This window comes from Rana temporaria, chromosome 5 (genome assembly GCF_905171775.1).
Source record: "Rana temporaria chromosome 5, aRanTem1.1, whole genome shotgun sequence".
Lineage (NCBI taxonomy): Eukaryota > Metazoa > Chordata > Amphibia > Anura > Ranidae > Rana > Rana temporaria.
This window is the reverse complement of record NC_053493.1, coordinates 195,044,884-195,060,908: the sequence shown is the minus strand read 5'-3', so window position 1 is coordinate 195,060,908 and position 16,025 is coordinate 195,044,884.

The following is a 16,025-nucleotide window of genomic DNA, read 5'->3' as shown; positions in this document are numbered from 1 at the left end:
TTATTTCACACCCTATATACTCTTATTAATACTGCTGTTCATCATGGCACCTCCTGCCCATGTGATATGACTCTGTATCAACTACTACTGTTAATACTACTACTGCTGCTTCTGCTGCTGCTGCTGCCGCCCAATCAATACACCTATGTCAGCAGTTATTTGACACTCTATATACTCCTATTCCTACTGCTGTTCATGATGGCACCTCCTGCCCATGTGATATGACTCTGTATCAACTACTACTGTTAATACTACTACTGCTGCTTCTGCTGCTGCTGCTGCCGCCCAGTCAATACACCTATGTCAGCAGTTATTTGACACTCTATATACTCCTATTCCTACTGCTGTTCATCATGGCACCTCCTGCCCATGTGATATGACTCTGTATCAACTACTACTGTTAATACTACTACTGCTGCTTCTGCTGCTGCTGCCGCCCAGTCAATACACCTATGTCAGCAGTTGTTTCACACTCTATATACTCTTATTCCTACTGCTGTTCATCATGGCACCTCCTGCCCATGTGATATGACTCTGTATCAACTACTACTGTTAATACTACTACTGCTGCTTCTGCTGCTGCTGCTGCCGCCCAGTCAATACACCTATGTCAGCAGTTGTTTCACACTCTATATACTCTTATTCCTACTGCTGTTCATCATGGCACCTCCTGCCCATGTGATATGACTCTGTATCAACTACTACTGTTAATACTACTACTGCTGCTTCTGCTGCCCAGTCAAGACACCTATGTCAGCAGTTATTTCACACCCTATATACTCTTATTAAGACTGCTGTACATCATGGCACCTCCTGCCCAAGTGATATGACTCTGTGTCAACTACTACTGTTAATACTACTACTGCTGCTTCTGCTGCTGCTGCTGCCCAGTCAAGACACCTATGTCAGCAGTTATTTGACACTCTATATACTCCTATTCCTACTGCTGTTCATGATGGCACCTCCTGCCCATGTGATATGACTCTGTATCAACTACTACTGTTAATACTACTACTGCTGCTTCTGCTGCTGCTGCTGCCCAGTCAAGACACCTATGTCAGCAGTTATTTGACACTCTATATACTCCTATTCCTACTGCTGTTCATCATGGCACCTCCTGCCCATGTGATATGACTCTGTATCAACTACTACTGTTAATACTACTACTGCTGCTTCTGCTGCTGCTGCTGCCGCCCAGTCAATACACCTATGTCAGCAGTTATTTGACACTCTATATACTCCTATTCCTACTGCTGTTCATCATGGCACCTCCTGCCCATGTGATATGACTCTGTATCAACTACTACTGTTAATACTACTACTGCTGCTTCTGCTGCTGCTGCCGCCCAGTCAATACACCTATGTCAGCAGTTGTTTCACACTCTATATACTCTTATTCCTACTGCTGTTCATCATGGCACCTCCTGCCCATGTGATATGACTCTGTATCAACTACTACTGTTAATACTACTACTGCTGCTTCTGCTGCTGCTGCTGCCCAGTCAAGACACCTATGTCAGCAGTTATTTGACACTCTATATACTCTTATTCCTACTGCTGTTCATCATGGCACCTCCTGCCCATGTGATATGACTCTGTATCAACTACTACTGTTAATACTACTACTGCTGCTTCTGCTGCTGCTGCTGCCGCCCAGTCAATACACCTATGTCAGCAGTTATTTGACACTCTATATACTCCTATTCCTACTGCTGTTCATCATGGCACCTCCTGCCCATGTGATATGACTCTGTATCAACTACTACTGTTAATACTACTACTGCTGCTTCTGCTGCTGCTGCCGCCCAGTCAATACACCTATGTCAGCAGTTGTTTCACACTCTATATACTCTTATTCCTACTGCTGTTCATCATGGCACCTCCTGCCCATGTGATATGACTCTGTATCAACTACTACTGTTAATACTACTACTGCTGCTTCTGCTGCTGCTGCTGCCGCCCAGTCAATACACCTATGTCAGCAGTTGTTTCACACTCTATATACTCTTATTCCTACTGCTGTTCATCATGGCACCTCCTGCCCATGTGATATGACTCTGTATCAACTACTACTGTTAATACTACTACTGCTGCTTCTGCTGCCCAGTCAAGACACCTATGTCAGCAGTTATTTCACACCCTATATACTCTTATTAAGACTGCTGTACATCATGGCACCTCCTGCCCAAGTGATATGACTCTGTGTCAACTACTACTGTTAATACTACTACTGCGGCTTCTGCTGCTGCTGCTGCCCAGTCAAGACACCTATGTCAGCAGTTATTTGACACTCTATATACTCCTATTCCTACTGCTGTTCATGATGGCACCTCCTGCCCATGTGATATGACTCTGTATCAACTACTACTGTTAATACTACTACTGCTGCTTCTGCTGCTGCTGCTGCCCAGTCAAGACACCTATGTCAGCAGTTATTTGACACTCTATATACTCCTATTCCTACTGCTGTTCATCATGGCACCTCCTGCCCATGTGATATGACTCTGTATCAACTACTACTGTTAATACTACTACTGCTGCTTCTGCTGCTGCTGCTGCCCAGTCAAGACACCTATGTCAGCAGTTATTTGACACTCTATATACTCCTATTCCTACTGCTGTTCATCATGGCACCTCCTGCCCATGTGATATGACTCTGTATCAACTACTACTGTTAATACTACTACTGCTGCTTCTGCTGCTGCTGCTGCCGCCCAGTCAATACACCTATGTCAGCAGTTGTTTCACACTCTATATACTCTTATTCCTACTGCTGTTCATCATGGCACCTCCTGCCCATGTGATATGACTCTGTATCAACTACTACTGTTAATACTACTACTGCTGCTTCTGCTGCCCAGTCAAGACACCTATGTCAGCAGTTATTTCACACCCTATATACTCTTATTAAGACTGCTGTACATCATGGCACCTCCTGCCCAAGTGATATGACTCTGTGTCAACTACTACTGTTAATACTACTACTGCTGCTTCTGCTGCTGCTGCTGCCCAGTCAAGACACCTATGTCAGCAGTTATTTGACACTCTATATACTCCTATTCCTACTGCTGTTCATGATGGCACCTCCTGCCCATGTGATATGACTCTGTATCAACTACTACTGTTAATACTACTACTGCTGCTTCTGCTGCTGCTGCTGCCCAGTCAAGACACCTATGTCAGCAGTTATTTGACACTCTATATACTCCTATTCCTACTGCTGTTCATCATGGCACCTCCTGCCCATGTGATATGACTCTGTATCAACTACTACTGTTAATACTACTACTGCTGCTTCTACTGCTGCTGCCGCCCAGTCAATACACCTATGTCAGCAGTTGTTTCACACTCTATATACTCTTATTCCTACTGCTGTTCATCATGGCACCTCCTGCCCATGTGATATGACTCTGTATCAACTACTACTGTTAATACTACTACTGCTGCTTCTGCTGCTGCTGCTGCCGCCCAGTCAATACACCTATGTCAGCAGTTGTTTCACACTCTATATACTCTTATTCCTACTGCTGTTCATCATGGCACCTCCTGCCCATGTGATATGACTCTGTATCAACTACTACTGTTAATACTACTACTGCTGCTTCTGCTGCCCAGTCAAGACACCTATGTCAGCAGTTATTTCACACCCTATATACTCTTATTAAGACTGCTGTACATCATGGCACCTCCTGCCCAAGTGATATGACTCTGTGTCAACTACTACTGTTAATACTACTACTGCGGCTTCTGCTGCTGCTGCTGCCCAGTCAAGACACCTATGTCAGCAGTTATTTGACACTCTATATACTCCTATTCCTACTGCTGTTCATGATGGCACCTCCTGCCCATGTGATATGACTCTGTATCAACTACTACTGTTAATACTACTACTGCTGCTTCTGCTGCTGCTGCTGCCCAGTCAAGACACCTATGTCAGCAGTTATTTGACACTCTATATACTCCTATTCCTACTGCTGTTCATCATGGCACCTCCTGCCCATGTGATATGACTCTGTATCAACTACTACTGTTAATACTACTACTGCTGCTTCTGCTGCTGCTGCTGCCCAGTCAAGACACCTATGTCAGCAGTTATTTGACACTCTATATACTCCTATTCCTACTGCTGTTCATCATGGCACCTCCTGCCCATGTGATATGACTCTGTATCAACTACTACTGTTAATACTACTACTGCTGCTTCTGCTGCTGCTGCCGCCCAGTCAATACACCTATGTCAGCAGTTGTTTCACACTCTATATACTCTTATTCCTACTGCTGTTCATCATGGCACCTCCTGCCCATGTGATATGACTCTGTATCAACTACTACTGTTAATACTACTACTGCTGCTTCTGCTGCTGCTGCTGCCGCCCAGTCAATACACCTATGTCAGCAGTTGTTTCACACTCTATATACTCTTATTCCTACTGCTGTTCATCATGGCACCTCTTGCCCGAGTGATTTGACACTGTATTGTCAATGTCTACTACTACTATTACAGCTCAGTCAAGACACCTGTGTCCCAATTTTTTGGTACACTATTGACTACTATGACCACTACTGATGCTGTAAAGTATTCCCCAAGTGTTTTTATGTTATGTATTACTATTACCACTACTGCTTGTAAATCATGCCTGTGTGATACTTAGTGGGAATGCTTTAATAAGCATTCCCAGTATGGATACCCGTAAATGTATTAATCTTAATTAGTGTGAATGCTTTAATAAACATTTCCAGTATTGATATCCGTAAATTTAGTAATCTTATTATTCCTTACGTTTTTTGGTTCTGCGTAACTTCGGCATACTTTCAGCTATTGAGACCATTCAACTGTAAAAATGTTCGTCTCGTTCAGCTAATGATGGGACTTCTTCAAGTTTTTTTCTACTTTTTACACTTTTATAAATTTTAAGCTTTTAGACCCTTTTTTTTAACATTGAAGTCAATGAGAACATCCTTTTCCCCTTTGAATTCACATGCCCTGCCAAAAGTTTCAGCTACTTCATACTTTCACTTACAGACACTGAAAAAACTTTAAAGCGGTCACAAAATATTTAGCTATCCGGCTATGACTTTTCAGATCGTTATCGTTTACAATTTTTTGGTGAAAACGCAATTTACGTTTTGCGAATTGTTCACAAAAATGCAATAGGTTATAATGTAATCCTATGGAGGGGATTTAGAGTCTGTCATGTGACCTTAACATTGGAGATCTTTGTAATTAAAAATATCTTTACAAAAAGGGGAAACAAATTGGTCTCACGCCCACAAGATCTACTTTTCATACACAATTTTTATATCAAAACGTAGCTATGCTTGTCTGGTTTATGGCAATGTGACCAATTCTGCGATACGTATTTTAGTTTTAGTTATTGGAGCAACTGCCAGAAATTATGTCTCATAGACTCTCATGTGAAATTATCTAAAAAATGTTGCTGCAGAACTCACAAAGACGCTCTTTTCTAAATCGCAGACATGGCCACATTTTTAAGTTTATCTACATAAATTTCATATCGATGCGTTTACAAGGGCCGTGTATTTCAAACGGTGTAGTCGTTGTATCAATTGCATGTACGTTTGAGGATTTATTAAGCTTTGTTTGGAGGCTTAAATCATGTATTAGATCTGTGAATTAAAAGCGTTTGTAATGTTATTTCTTTCCATAAATAACTTTCCTGACCTCAGTGCAATATTCCTCCTCACTGACCTGGGGGGGAGGGGAAACCTATTGAGGGGGGAGGGGCGACCAGGAAGTCAGCATACTCTATACTTTGCAGATAGAGAAAGAAGCTGTGTGTCCTAAAGATAGTGTAGTGGTTATGGTGAATGTCTTTGGCAAGGGGCTCACCAATTAAGATATTCAGCATTCCCACTCGCATTTTCCTCAGGAAATGCATTGTCTAGTTATATTATATTTTAATACTCCTGCTGCTGCCTCCATGCTGAGTAAAGCTTCATGACCTCTCTGGCACAGCGGATCCACCAACAGCCTCCGCTACAAGCTACCAGACCGGACTACCAGACCGGATCTAAACAGCAAGTGTAACTATAACAATGAACCTTATGTTAAACCCTGTTTTGCGGCATTTATACTGCAACCATTGGGCTGTCTGCAAGAGCTCATCTGCATTCTCTCTCTTTCTTGCTCTCCCTCTCTCTCTCTTTGTATATATATATATATTGTTGCTTTTGTTATGTTCATTTTTCAACAGTTTATTTTGTGTTCGTCGTGTCTGTGTCGTGTGCTTTAGTTTGTCCTAGGTTAATGTTAAATAAAATAATAGTATAAAATGTTTTTGCTTATTATGAAGTTAAATGTGTTGATGTTGATTTGTTTGATGTGAAGTTAGATGTGTTGAAAAACCTACAACTCTATCTCAAAAAGAAATGAAACATTTCCAAAAAATAAGATTTTTTAATACAAAAATAAATTTAAATATAGCTATCAATGCGTTTCTGAATGCGGTGCAGTTCCGCAATCTGACCCGATAGCTGCTGCTCTAGCAGAGCATTTTGTTGGGTGAGGTAGCTCATCTTCCGCTGGTTTTGCAGGATCCTCTGGTGGGTCTTTTCGATGAGTCTGTTCTGCCTCCTCATATCTCTTGATGCTTTTAGGATATAATAAAAAAAACATTTGGATTTCAAATAACGTTACCAAATAAATAAATATTTTTTTTGCTTATTAATCAATCATTATCATGTGTATACACTTGTTATGTGTCTAACACATCCCGGGAGTGCAGAATTATTAGGCAAATGAGTATTTGGACCACATCATCCTCTTTATGCATGTTGTCTTACTCCAAGCTGTATAGGCTCGAAAGCCTACTACAGATTAGGCATATTAGGTAATGTACATCTCTGTAATGAGAAGGTGTGTGGTCTAATGACATCAACACTCTATATCAGGTGTGCATAATTATTAGTCAATTTCCTTTTCTTTGGCAAAATGGGCCAAAAGAAGGATTTGACAGACTCTGAAAAGTCCAAAATAGAGAGATATCTAGCAGAGGGATGCAGCACTCTTAAAGTTGCAAAGCTTCTGAAGCGTGATCATCAAACAAAAGAAGCGTGTGGAAAAACAAAGGTGCAAAATAACTGCCCATGAACTGAGAAAAGTTAAGCGTGCAGCTGCCAAGATGCCACTTGCCACAAGATTGGCCATATTTCAGAGCTGCAACATCACTGGGGTGCCCAAAAGCACAAGGTGTGCAATACCCAGAGACATGGCCAAGGTAAGAAAGGCTGAAAGACGATGACCACTGAACAAGACACACAAGCTGCAACGTCAAGACTGTGCCAATAAATATCTCAAGAAAGATTTTTCTAAGGTTTTATGGACTGCTGAAATGAGAGTGAGTCTTGATGGGCCAGATGGAAGAGCCCGTGGCTGGATTGGTAAAGGGCAGGGAGCTCCAGTCCAACTCAGACGCCAGCAAGGTGGTGGTGGAGTACTGGTTTGGGCTGGTATCATCAAAGATGAGCTTGTGGGGCCTTTTCGGATTGAGGATGGAGTCAAGCTCAACTCCCAGTCCTACTGCCAGATTATGGAAGAGACCTTCTTCAAGCAGTGGTACAGGAAAAAGTCACCATCCTTCAAGAAAAACATGATTTTCATGCAGGACAATGCTCCATCACACGTGTCAAAGTACTCCACAGCGTGGCTGGCAAGAAAGGGTATTAAATAAAAAAAAGTAATGACATGGCCTCCTTGTTCACCTGATCTGAACCCCATTGAGAACCTGTGGTCCATCATCAAATGTGGGATTTACAAGGAGGGAAAACAGTACACCTCTCTGAACAGTGTCTGGGAGGCTGTGGTTACTGCTGCACGCAATGTTGATGGTGAACAGATCAAAACACTGACAGAATCCATGGATGTCAGGCTTTTGAGTGTCCTTGCAAAGAAAGGTGGCTATATTGGTCACTGATTTGTTTTTGTTTTGTTTTTAAATGTCAGAAATGTGTATTTGTGAATGTTGAGATGTTATATTGGTTTCACTGTTAAAAATAAATCATTGAAATGGCTATCTATTTATTTTTTGGTTAAGTTGCCTAATAATTCTGCACAGTAATAGTAGTCACCTGCACACACAGATATCCCCCGAAAATAACTAACACTAAAAACAAACTAAAAACTACTTCCAAAAAAATTCAGCTTTGATATTAATGAGTTTTTGGGGTTCATTGAGAACATGGTTGTTGTTCAATAATAAAATGAATCCGCAAAAAATACAACTTGCCTAATAATTATGCACTACCTGTATACTTCTAGCATCAATACCATATTATGGTTCTACAATCTGACAGGTGCGCTTTATATGTTGTCCATTTTTATATCTACATTTTGTTGTTGAAATGTTATTAATCATTGTGCACATATTTACCTTCCTGAATGAGGCTCACAGGACCGCTCTCTTCCTCCTGCTCTTCTGCTTGAGAAGTTGGGGTGGTGGGGGGGGGAAGCTCCTCAGCTTGCTCCTCAACAGGAGCTGGGGTTGGGGAGTGGGAGGGCCCTGGCTGCTCCTCCTCATGCATCTCCTCCTCTGCCGCATCCTCCTCTGCCGCATCCTCCTCCTCCTCCTCATCGGCCTGGCGACTTCTGCGCTTGGCGCGGACAACTGGCATTGGAGCTCCTATAATAACACAATGTTCATATATTATAAAAATGTTTTCTAATGACGTATGCAAATTCTGTGTACTCTGCTGTATTGTATATGAATACAAATTGATTTATATAGACAGTTAACCAATGGGACAATGTTATATTAAAGGGTCTTGTGGGCACTACAGGGGACTGAGCGTGAGCTGGGATGCAACCATGTTAAAATGAGCTGTTTTTGTCTCCTTTGTTTTGTTCAGACCATCTCATGTTAAAAAAAGGGCCTGATGGAGCACACGGGATTACTATAACAACCCCACTCCTAACACAGGAATTTAGTGGTAATCTATATATATAAAACTCAACGTGTGTGTGTGCATAAATGTATGTATGTATGTATGTATGTATGTTCCAGCATCACGTACAAACGGCTAAAGATATTTATATGAAACTTGGCACACAGGTTACTTATATGTCAGCCACAAACATAGGATAGGTGGTTTAAACCTTACCCACCCCCACTTGCCATGGTCGGGGTTTTTCTTTAAAGTCCCATGCAAAGCAATGGGAAAATTATGTTCCCACATAACTTCTGTGTTCCTGTCTGCTGTCCCATGTCTTTTTTCAACAGTACTATGAATACCTTGGCTGGTGGTGATATATGTTAGCACAACATGGCATCTTGGTTAACAACATCTGACCTTACATGAATTACATATGACCTTACATAACTGTCACCAAAGGAGCTGCGGTGGCTCCACGCGATTGCCACTGCACTGACAAGTGATTCACCTCTGCAGCTAGGGGTTCGGATCCCGCTCTTGGCTACCTGTGAATTGAGTTTGGTGGTCTCAGCCCCGCCCCTGGTGGGTGTGCTATGCGAGGTTGGGTTGGGAGGACCCCCTCACACCCGCCATTGCCAACCGGGGCATGGAGAAAGGTGGCAGATTGCCTCTGGGGGAGGCCTCCCAACTCCTGCAGGCCGGCTCCTCTCTCTTTCGAGTTCACGCACAAAATACACTTTTTAAAAAAAAAACATAACTGTCAACAATAACTTACCTGGATGATATTTAGCCCGAAGACGTCTGACCTGATCCATTTGGCGCCTCTTCAGGTCAGACCACTTCTTCACAATTGCATTGTGGTCGTGTTGGCCGCCAAAGTCAGCGATTAGGGCGCTGACCACAGCCCTTTTCTCTGGCTGCCTCCGCAGCTTATCGTATCCTGTTTCCAGGAACTTCTGCAAGATGAAGAACAAAGTATATTGTAATACTTCTGTTGACAGCCTTATGGATATATGACGTAAATGTATGCTATTCAACAATTGGAAGCATTCTCGCCTTATTAATCAATGACAGGGGTAACATGACAGATTTTATATCCTGCCATTTCGGTCGCCACCTTTTTTGCATAAATATAGCAGCCATTATCATTTGCATAATTATGAATATATTATTAACAACACAGGATACACGTATAGGGGAGATATGCGTTGCTAACTCTTTTCCCTGTCAGGAGCCTAACGCCCCGGGGGTCAGAGACGGGACCTTTTCGGAGGGCCACTGACGTATGTACCCGTCGCAGTTTTTTGTGATGTCACTCTTTAGGTGTGTGCACATTTTTCACTGCATCCGGGTGGAGTTTTTGGGTTGTGTTTTGCACGCCACAGGCTTTTCAACAGGAAAAAAACAGCTGGAGGCAGAATGGTTGCAAAACACTACGGGTTTGTTACCTAACTCTGGGTTTCAAGACCAGTCCACCTCCAGCTGTTGCAAAACTACTACTCCCATCAGCCACGGTCTGTCAGTGCATGCTAAGAATTTTACTTTTGCTGCATCTAGGGTGCCACAGTTTAGAGACCCGTGCATAAAGGCCTGAAAAATGGGGGCCTGCAGAACTTACAATACTAGAAGTGCCAGCATTCCCAGGCATGCTGGAAGTTGTAGTTCTGCAACATCTAAAGGGCAATATGTATTCGAACGTCCTTGGGCCTTGAGGACACTGAAGTCAGGACGTTCGCATACGTCCTATGTCCAAAAAATTTTTAAATTCATTATGCTAAATAACAAGGAAAAGTGCCTAAATACACATTTGCCAACCAGGGTGTCTGCAGCTGTCCAGGCATGCTGGGACTTGTAGTTTTGTAAAAGCAGGAGACACATTTTTTGTGAAATACTAATATCTGATCATATATACTAACTTTTAAACTAGACTAAAATGCAGTTGAAGATAATGAAATAACAGTGGTCGAAATACTTACACAAATCAGCAAATTTTCCTCAGATACAGTGAAATTACTTCCAACCATCTTGCTCTGCGATTGCGTTGCGATCAAAAAGTTGGAAACTGGCAAGGGTCCAGGAAATGGTCGCGTGTTGTTCGCGTGTTGATTGCGCTGCTTGGACCGAGATGGGTCCATATGGCTTCGGCTGTATGGACCACAGTAACTCTTTTCCCTGTCAGGAGCCTAACGCCCCGGGGGGTCAGAGACGGGACCTTTTCGGAGGACCACTGACGTATGCAACCGCCGCAGTTTTTTGTGATGTCACTCTTTAGGTGTGTGCAAATTTTTCCTTGCACCGGGTGGAGTTTTTGGGTTGTGTTTTGCACGCCACAGGCTTTTCAACAGGAAAAAAACAGCTGGAGGCAGGATGGTTGCAAAACACTACGGGTTTGTTACCTAACTCTGGGTTTCAAGACCAGTCCACCTCCAGCTGTTGCAAAACTACTACTCCCATCAGCCACGGTCTGTCAGTGCATGCTAAGAATTTTACTTTTGCTGCATCTAGGGTGCCACAGTTTAGAGACCCGTGCATAAAGGCCTGAAAAACGGGGGCCTGCAGAACTTACAATACTAGAAGTGCCAGCATTCCCAGGCATGCTGGAAGTTGTAGTTCTGCAACATCTAAAGGGCAATATGTATTCGAACGTCCTTGGGCCTTGAGGACACTGAAGTCAGGACGTTCGCATACGTCCTATGTCCAAAAAATTTTTAAATTCATTATGCTAAATAACAAGGAAAAGTGCCTAAATACACATTTGCCAACCAGGGTGTCTGCAGCTGTCCAGGCATGCTGGGACTTGTAGTTTTGTAAAAGCAGGAGACACATTTTTTGTGAAATACTAATATCTGATCATATATACTAACTTTTAAACTAGACTAAAATGCAGTTGAAGATGATGAAATAACAGTGGTCAAAATACTTACACAAATCAGCAACTTTTCCTCAGACTTAGTGAAATTGCTTCCAACCATGTTGCTGTGTGATTGCGCTGCGATCATAAGTTGGAAACTGGCAAGGCTCCAGGAAATGGTCGCGTGTTGTTCGCGCAATTGCGCATGCGCGATCGAAAAATCGCAATCGCAATATGTATTTTGGTTAAAATATCATACATATTCGATTTCAGAGTGCTGCTACAGCAGTTTTCGAAATATCTGCAATCAATTTCGCATTCGCATGTTGCGATATTTCGATAAAATATCAGGAATACTCTGAGCCAATCAGAGCGCTCCTCCAGCATATCTCGAAATTGCGCAATAAATATCGCATTCGCATGTTGCGATATTTCGATAAAATATCACGAATATTCTGAGCCAATCAGAGCGCTCCTCCAGCATTTCTCGAAATTCCGCAATAAATATCGCATTCGCATGTTGCGATATTTCGATAAAATATCACGAATATTCTGAGCCAATCAGAGCGCTCCTCCAGCATATCTCGAAATTCCGCAATAAATATCGCATTCGCATGTTGCGATATTTCGATAAAATATCACGAATATTCTGAGCCAATCAGAGCGCTCCTCCAGCATATCTCAAAATTCCGCAATAAATATCGCATTCGCATGTTGCGATATTTCGATAAAATATCACGAATATTCTAAGCCAATCAGAGCGCTCCTACCGCAGTTATTAAAAAAATCGCAATTATTTTCGCATTCGCAATAGCGAAAAATCGCAATCAATTAATTTCGATAAAATATCACGAATATTCGAATTTAGCGAATATATCTCGAATATTCGAATATATATTCGAGATATATCGCGAAATCGAATATGGCATATTCTGCTCAACACTAGAGGTCAATGGGACAGTCATAGGGTCGGTGAGGTGGTAGGCGGTCGGCCTGTTGTTTATAAAAAACATCCCTGAACTCCACATATACAGGGGGAACATGTTGAAGATTCTCTGGTGAGGTTGTTATGGTAGAGCATGTGGCAGTAACAGACGTGAGGCAGTGCTGAGAACAGTAATGGGAAGTGAAGCTGACCTCTTTCTTGACCCAATTTATGTAAGGTAGCCAGGGGAGGCCAAAGATAATTGAAAACAGGGGAGAGGTAATGAGGTCCAGTCGTGGTGTCCAGAGTTAGTGGTGGCAAGAATGGGTTCAGTCTCTTGCATAATTAACCCAGAGCGAGGGAGAAAACCATCCACTAGGTGTACCTGTAAATGATGGTCCTTGGTACAGAGAGGGAAATGCAGCTTCTGAGCAAGGGTGGAATCCAGGAAGCAACTGCAAGCTCCAGAATCAATAATAGCCGGTAGGCGGGTTACTCCTTCCGGTAGCTGTAAGGAGATAAAGAGAACAACGTAAGTCTGTGGAACACTAGAAACATGGTAGTTCAAAGCAGGTTGGGGTTTAGGCTTACTGGGTCTCACTGGGCAATTGCGGAGGAAGTGGCCAGTACCCCCACAGTAGAGGTATAGGTTGGCTTGAAGCCTGCGCTGTTTTTCCTCAGGGGTAAGAGGAGCCCCGGACTAAGCCAAGTTGCATGGGTTCAGGATCAGAGGTAGAAGCGGCTGGAGGAACTGGTAGAGGCGGATGTACAGGAGCTGGCCTCGGAGGGGTCCAGCTAGGAAGAGTAGCTTGGAAGCGTTCGGAGCGCTTCTCCCGTAAGCGCCTGTCAAGGTGGGTGGCTGACTGAATTAGGTCTTCCAAAGAGGCGGTACTGATATTTTAAAGCCGCCTCATTCCAGCCAGTATCGGCTGACCATTTCTGAAACTCTGCGGTACAATCTTCGACTGGCCTCCTTCCTTGGTTTAGGCTATGGAGAGTGGCCTCAGCCATAGCTGTATGCTGAGGGTCATCATATAGCTTTGCCATGTGTTCAAAAAAAGTGTCCATGGAATTCAACACTGGGCTTCTTTGCTCCATTAAGCCATGGGCCCAGGCTTGCGGCTCCTCAGCGAGGAGGGATATGACAAAACCCACCTTCACAACCCCTGAAGAGAAGGTCACCCCATGGGCAGGCACTTGTCAAAGTAAAATTAATTCTCAAACTTAATACCCAAGGAATTAAAAGAACCAGGATTTAAAGGTAAAAATCTATAGGCCGATTTAATATCTGCTTTAGCCATCAATGCGTTTGGACCTAATCTGTGCAATTTATCTATGGCCAATTCAAATGATGCATATGTTACTGAGTCGGAGTAAATTTGATCATTCAAGGATTCACCAAAAGGGAACGACAAGTGATGTATTAGGCAGAACTCATCTGGCTCTTTTTTGGGGACCAAATCTAAAGGGGACATCCTAAAATTCTTAAAAGGAGGAAAAGGAAATGGACCTTCCATTCTACCTGCTGCCACTTCTTTCAATAGCTTATCTCTGACTATATTAGGAAATTCTCGAACAGCCTTTAAATTCCCATTTATAGAACACCCTAAACCTGTAAAAGTTGGGATCACAAAACCTTCCGAGAATCCCCTAATTTGAAGCAAAGCCCTCTGCCTGTTTGGGTAAACCTGCAACCAAGGAAGCATTCTTTGAATGATCACCGGAGTTTTTTTTTTTTTTTTTAATTGCCACGTTGTGCCTGAAGCTTCCGAAAACATTTTGATATTGGGTGAGACCCAGAACAAAATGCCCATTCATGCTTATATTTACAAGCAGATGACCACTTACAATTAGTGTCGTTGAAAGCGAAGCACAGCCCTTTTCTATAGGTAGATCCTAACTGGTTTTTACTCAAAGTTGAGGGTTGGCGAACAAAAGACTGCCGCTGCGGGAAAAAATGTATTCAACCACAGGCTAACATTCTTTGCTCCTCATTGCAGAGAAGGTTGTACTGCCAATTTTTTTTACGGAACGCCTCATCATATGATAGCCAGGCAAAATCACTAAAACTTCTGTAAGCTTCCAGAATAATATCTATGTGTTGAAACAATGCTGGACTTTTTTGTGGAAATTTCTCACAAAAAACACCTACATAGATAACAAAAGCTTGCAATCATGAATAAAAAGATTTAAGTGCTGGCTTGCGCCTATCATTCTCTGATTTATCGTCCTTTCTGTCATATTTTTGAGAAAAATCCCTGGAAGGAGGGAGCACTACACTCAAATCTATATATTCCTCCCTCCAAATCTTTTCTTTAATACTATCAGATAAATGGAAGCCCAGCGGAGATAGAACACATTGCATACATTCCTTTACACCTTTCTCTTTATACTTGTCCTGTGATGCTGCAGGAAGGATCTGTGACACTTCTGAACTGTCATTTAGAACTTGTGCCCACACTCCTGCAGCCCCTTCTTGTTGTTTAAGGTTAACCACATTAGATTTATCATGCATAATTTGTAATAATTGTTCTAAAGAAGAAGAAATATCTGACAGTTTCACTTACCAACATTCACATTGCTGACACTACCCACAGCCTGTATAGGGGAAACACACTGCACTGGAATGACACTGCCAGCCTGCTCTCCCCTATCCTGTTGAACAACTTCATTGCTAGCTTTCTGCCTAGAATGTGAAGAATGAAGCCCATGCCCCTAAATGACCACAGGCATGGCTGAAAGTCCTCTCTGTCCATGAGACTTTTCTCCTCTTGTTGCAGGCACTCCTGTGATTCTCCCTCTGTTAATACTGCCTGGTGTGGAAAACTCCTGATGGCTGCTGGCTGAGGATGCCGACCTCCCTCTTCTTCCGACTGGATGCATGTGTAACTGGGCTAACACTCCTCCCTTGTAGCTGCCTCCTCTTACTTGTCCTCTGAACCCCCTCACCTCTGCTCCGACCAGAATTCTCTTGACCCATAAACAGCTGAGTGGGGTTCACTTGCACTATCTCAGGTACCTGCTGACTCGCCTAAGGTAAAATAACACCTTCCCACCACCTGAGTTCCGCTGTCAATTCCACCGGTACCCGGATCCTCTTCACCCGCCGATAATGATAGGCACTTACGAATCCACTCACCCCCGCCCGCTGCTTCCACTCTCTCCAAAAACTGCCTTAAGAGGGCTTCTATGGCATCAGGAAGAAACTTTAAACTCCGGTCCTCAGGGGAGCTCCTTATGTTGTCTCCTACTCTGGCAACTGGCTAGGAATCCTGTCAGCTGATCCCTTAAATAGCCTCTGTCCCTTCTTCTAGAAGAATCCAACGGTCACCTGACTATATCAACCAATCCTATTAAAGC